Source organism: Muscardinus avellanarius, assembly GCF_963383645.1.
Source record: "Muscardinus avellanarius genome assembly, chromosome: 7".
NCBI classification, from domain to species: Eukaryota; Metazoa; Chordata; class Mammalia; order Rodentia; family Gliridae; genus Muscardinus; species Muscardinus avellanarius.
In genome coordinates this window covers 22,931,708-22,937,707 of record NC_137793.1, presented here as the reverse complement: position 1 = coordinate 22,937,707, position 6,000 = coordinate 22,931,708, and positions in this window count along the sequence as shown.

Here is a 6,000-nt window from a genome sequence, read left to right as displayed (position 1 = left end):
TGTGCCAGGAGATAAGGAAAGATGAAGATTAAGAAATTGAGAAATGGCCCCTGCCCTGGCCAGCTGCAGGACAGCTGAGAAGAACAGAGATAAAGGAAGAAAGGGTGCTGTCCCTGTAGGGCCAGCAGCACAGAAGGTCGGATGCACCAACCCACGCCATGAACACGGAAGCACCCAGCTGCTCGCTAGATGCCCCCAAGTCTGGATCACCGTTTGGCTGACGTCAGGCGGACAAAGCATAGGCATAAACCGCAGGGTCATTGGCTCCTCACATGGTAGGTACTGGCTCTCAGGAGTCAGTGTGCACCCAGGCTTTCAAATGCCTGGGTCCGAGTCCTCTTCCCGTCATTAGCGTGTACCTGCGAGCCAGGGCTTTACCCTCTCAGGCATGGCGTCTGGCTCCAGATGAGAATAACACTGTCTGTGTGCTGCAGAAATGAGAGCAGGTTGTGGAAGCAGGACACACGGTAGAGTCTCAGTAAGTACCATTCCTCCTTTCTCCAGGTTCCGGCATATTCACTCTCCCCATGACTCCTGAGCCAACAGGGCCTTTCCTGAATCCGACAGAAGAGTGGGGGTGCTCCAGGACACGTCTGGGAAGACCCTCAGCTGGCTGGTGGTGCTTCTCTCCTAGTTTTCAGGAGACCAGCTCACCTTAGCATTCTACCTCCATGTCCCAAATTTCCCTCCCTTAGCGTGAGCTCTCTCTCTTTAGCTCTGGGTCGACTTCTCTTACGGGCAGAGGTTCCCATCTCTAGCGTGTGTTCCAAGGAGCCCCCACAGCTCTGGAGAATCCCCCAAATCTGGCCTCCCTCAAACGGCTGTGGCTGCAGCCACCATTGTACTCTCCTGACAAATCGAGCCCGAAGCCGTTACGATCTCTTCTGTTAGAACTTTCTAACACTGTCATAAATCTTTTATTAACATTTGGTATTATACTAATTAAAACTGTTCTCCGTATGTATTATTAATTTCCCTAGCACTTCTTGCTGGGGTGACATTTTTAGCCAGCTAAGCAGAATGTAGCACAGTAAATAAGGAGAAACTCATTTCCAGACAATTAGCCTTGCAGAAAAATAAGTTGGTTAATGGAAGGCATGATGATTACAAATTTTACCTAAATAAACAGGGTATCTTAATGGTAACTCTTCAAGCTAAGTAAACAGATTGGGGTGGTAATGTCCTAAGCAATACTTAAATGTAACTGTTTAATAAATTGGTAAATTACTCATTTCATCTTAGAACAAAATGGTAATACTGTAGTAATAACCTAGTATATATTCCGTAAATATGAAGCATTATCACTTTAGCTCTGTAGAAATCACCACAGTGATATGTCAGCATTGATCTAAAACTGCAGCATTTTATCTCAAGTTTATTACCCATTTTTGAGAATCGCTGAGATTTTCAGAGCATAATGGCAATAAAAGAAGAATTTAAAAAGCGCTTTAATGTGCATAAGTTAATCAGAGGTATCCTCGGGGGGAAAAGGAAATTTGGTAAAACATGAATTATAAGCATCATTTAAACTTACTTTGGACACTAGAGATAATAAATGGCACCATAATTTAGAAATAGCTTTTAACATCAATGACGGTAAGTACCACTTTACTGTTCATAAGAATTGCAGAGCAATAGTGCTGAGGCCAATTTTATTAGCCATTTTTTTCTTTATAAAAGCAATCCAGCCCTTTCCACAACTGAGCAGACAGGAACAAGAGTTACGCGCTAATATGCAAAATGCATTTAAGTTTTTTGAAATAGAGAATAATAAATTGTGCCAAAAGATAGAGTCTGGAGACAAATGAATGATCATTTAAAAAGAATAAGATGCTCTCAGAGTTTACATATTTGGGGAAACTTGATAAAAAAAAAAGCCAACAAATTGTTCATACATTTTCCCATTTGCTAGAGCATGCGGGTATGCTTTCAAATCTGGGAGATGAGGCCATAAATCCCAGCGATTGGGAGAGGCTGCAACAGGAATATATTTCTGTAAATTGTTGCCACTGACAAATCACTTTTAAACTATATACAGTGCAGGTTCAACTTTCTCCTCGGGGCACAAAAGCAAGCTTCTTGTGGGGAAGCCTCGGACCTCCACATCTGCTTACCAAGCATGTGCAACCATGAAGCCCAAGCCTGGACCTCACGCTCTAGGTCACCAGGACTCCATGGGCTACCTACTAAGTGCACGGTGCTGTGCTAAACATCACGGCCTCAGGAGGATCTTGTCTGGAATATCAGCACAAAATCCAGTTTACATGGGAGAAACAAATCCAGGCTGTCGGCCCAGACAGACCCTGCCCTTGAGGCTTTAATAACTCCAGGTTCAAGGTCTTTTGCTTTTCTACCTGGCAAATTTGAGCACACACAAAACTTGCTTGACTCAAATTCTTAGATGCATCTGAGTTGCACAGATGTCTCTTCCCTCCTCTGCTTTTGCCCAGGACCTGTGTAAAAGGCCTGGGGACTTCATCAGAACAGCTTCTTCTGGAGGTTGGAGCGGTCAGACCCAAGGGTGCAGTGAGGAGACAGAGAGGAGGGGAAGGGAGAGCAAGGAGAGGGAAAGTCAAGGCACCCTGGCTGTGCAGTCGCAGGCAGAGCGCAGGCCCCGAAGCCCACTGCCCCTCTGCCCTGAGCTCTCTGAGATGCTTTTGCCTCCAGACACTTCATTGTCTGCTCACTAAATATCAGCAATATTCCCCATCGCAGAGAAAGTCCAGGAAATATCAAGTGTGCCTGGCCTCTTCCTGGGAGAAGCTGCATTTCACACGAGAACAGCCTGCCCCATTCCAGCCTCTGCCCCTCTCCATAAGGAACTTGCCTTTGGTTGAAGACCTCAAGGCCGACTTTTGAAACAGACTGGAGCGTCATGGGGTGGCAGATAGAAAGTTGTATTCAGTCCGACAGCTCTGAGATCCTGGGCAAACACACTTGTATAATGGCTCAGACTCAGTTTTCTCATCTGTAAAATTGGGGGTTCAGCCAAATGTGGTGGCACACGCTTGTAATCCCAGTACTTGAGAGGTCAGGGAGGTCACAGGTTCTAAGCCAGCCTCAGCAACTTAGTAAGGCTCTTGGCAACTTAGTAAGACCCTGTTTCCAAATTAAAAACAGTGTATCCCAGAGGTATAAGGTCCCTGGGTTCCCCTCCCAGTACTATAAAAATGGGGTTTCAAAGTGGCTCTTTAAGGTGATAGTGAGGACTGAGGTCTTGCTAACAGTCCTTGGCATAGAGAATTCTTCTCTCTCTGGAGCTGGAACACCTGGATTCCAGTCTATACCCTGTGTAACGTCAGGAGGTTATTTAACAACCCAAAACTACACATTTCTTATTTTCCAAATGGAATATTAGTGTCTACTAGCTTCTTAGGATTGTTCTCAGGGTTAAATGTGTAAAATGCTTAGTTCACAGCCTGGCACGCACCATGACTGGTTTACACACTACACACATGTCCTCAGCCCCTGCAGTGTGCTGGACGTCGGCAGTGTCTACAGCCACAGAACGCAGCAGAGCTCCTGGTTACTCTTAGAATAATCTGGCTTTGCAGTGGTCCACCAGCAACAATTTCTGTAAGATTCTCTTCAGGGAAGCCACTGTGCAGGCTGAGGCAGTCAGAGTTCTAAACTTGGACATAATACTTCCTGTCTGGCCATGTACAAGTTGTTCAAGTCTTGAGTTTCCAGGCTTGCTTACTTCTTTCCCTGAGGAAAGCAAGAACTCTACGTTGTGAGAATTTACCTACTACAATAATAACAGGAAATGGCTACTGAGGCTCAGAGAAGTAGAGTGGGTGACCTGAAAGAGCTGAGACTTTTTTTTTGGTACTAGAGATTGAACCCAGGAATCCAGGGGCATTATACCTCCAAGCTACACCCTCCTCTAGCCCCTGGCCTCTGAAATGCCCCATGTATGTTGTGGGCATTTTGGTACAGGATGCAAAACTCAAGTAAGTGTCCCCTTCCCTTCCTAGAGCTGACAGTCCTCAGGGTTCAGCAGCCCAGGGATAAGCCTGGTAACATCACTGCCCACAGGGGTTCACAGCTTTGGGGCTAGCTTGCGCAGTGAGCAGTGGAAGTCCCTTGAATCCCCCAACTATACCATAAGAATCAGCACCTTCAACCACTTCAGGAGGCTATAAAGAGAAATAAGAGGGGTGGGGTGGGCATGAGGGTGGCAGTAACGATACTATATAAAAGTGTTTTATCTGGGCATGGAGGTACATGCCTGTAATCCCAGTACTTAGGAGGCTGAGACGGGAGGATAGCAGATTTGAGACAGCTTCTGCAACTTAGTGAGACCTTCAGCCACTTAAGAGACTCAGTTCCAAAATAAATTAAAAAAATAAAAATAAAATTTTAAAGTGACCTGGGACTTTTGGGCTCACATCTGATGTTGGTTAAAGATGACAATATACAACTGAGTCAGACTTTCCTTTCCAGTTACATGAAGACTTTGGCTTTAATAAGAAGGAGGCTTGAGGGGCCTCTGTGGAAAAAAGCCAATGAGTAGTTTGGCTTCCATTAAAATCCTGTATCAGGAGCCGGGCGCGGTGGGCACACTTGTCATCCCAGCATTCCGGGAGGCTGAGACCGGAGGATCGCGGTTCACGGACAGCCTCAGCTACTTAGTGAGCCCCTTTGCAACTCAGTGAGACTCTGTTTCAAAATAAAGAATAAAAAATAGGGCAGGGGGGTGTAGCTTGGAGGTCAAATGCCCCTGGGCTCCATCCCCAGACCCACAAAAAAAGAAAAAAAAAAGAAGAAAGAAGAAAGAAGGAAGGAAGGAAATGGTGCACCTTGTAATCCCAATATTTGGGAGGCTGAGACAGGCGGATTGTAGGTTTATGGCCAGCCTCAGCAACTTTTAGCGAGACCCTGTTTCCAAATAAAAATAAAATAGGGCTGGGAGTGTAGCTGAAAGATAGAATGCCCCTGGGTTCAATCCCTTGTGACACACACACACACACACACACACACACACACACACACACACACACCTGAGCCAGAGGGGACTTGAGGATGCAGTTTCCTTAACTGCTCAATGCAAGTTACAATAGTACCTATTTCCTAGGGTAGTCGTGAGAATTCAGGAGCCCTCCCTCAACAGGCTATGTCCTGCTTCCCCCACCCCTTCCCTGCCGTGCATTTGCACCCAAAGCCTACATACGGTCTACCTCCGGAGGGCACAGGTGGCTGCAGCCCGAGGGGGGTCTCAGAGCCACGGACTGGGCACCCGCCGTTCTTGCTCAGAGGGGTCCCAGCCGCACCTTCCAGCTGGCAAACTTGACACTGGAGGCATTAATAAAGTCCAACCCTGCCCAGGGCTCTCTCTGCGTCTTCCCAGGGTTGGGTTTCCTTTTTGTTCGCCCCACCCCCTCTTCCTTAGTCTCACTAGTCCTGGGAACAAAAGTGGCACAGCTGTGGAGGCCCAAACGGCAGATGCGGCCGCTGCTGTTTAGCATACAGGATTTCCCTGGTGACCACCCGCGCCCAGCATTACCTTCTCCAGCCCCAGGGATCCTCGCTCGCAGGGACCTGCCAAGGTTACCCTCCCCGCTGCCTCGGGGGAGGGAAGGTCTGTTCTCCCCCATCCCTCTTGCAGGCTGCATCCTGGGCCAAGGAGTGGATCTTTCCTGAATGTGGGAGGAAGGAGGCAAGGGGTACCCTGTGGGCTCAGGTCCCAGGCCGTCAAGACTTGCGGCTTTCGGGATGGGGGTGAATCCACTGATCAATAGGGCGTGGTTGAAGGTAGGGCGAGTGCTAGCCCCTGAGAGGTCTACAGGCTTTAAAAGTCAATGTAAGGTTCTCAATTCACATGGGGATTCAGCTTCTCAAAATCAGAGGACTCTGGGTCAGCACCAATCTCTCTAATGAACCTGAGGCTGGTGGAGTTTATCCAGGCTGCAATCTGTGTTCAGACAGGGACGCAGCTTGGAGAAGGCTCCATGCAGCCCGCCAGGTGGCTGTGGGCTGTTCAGAGTCCAAAGCGGAGTT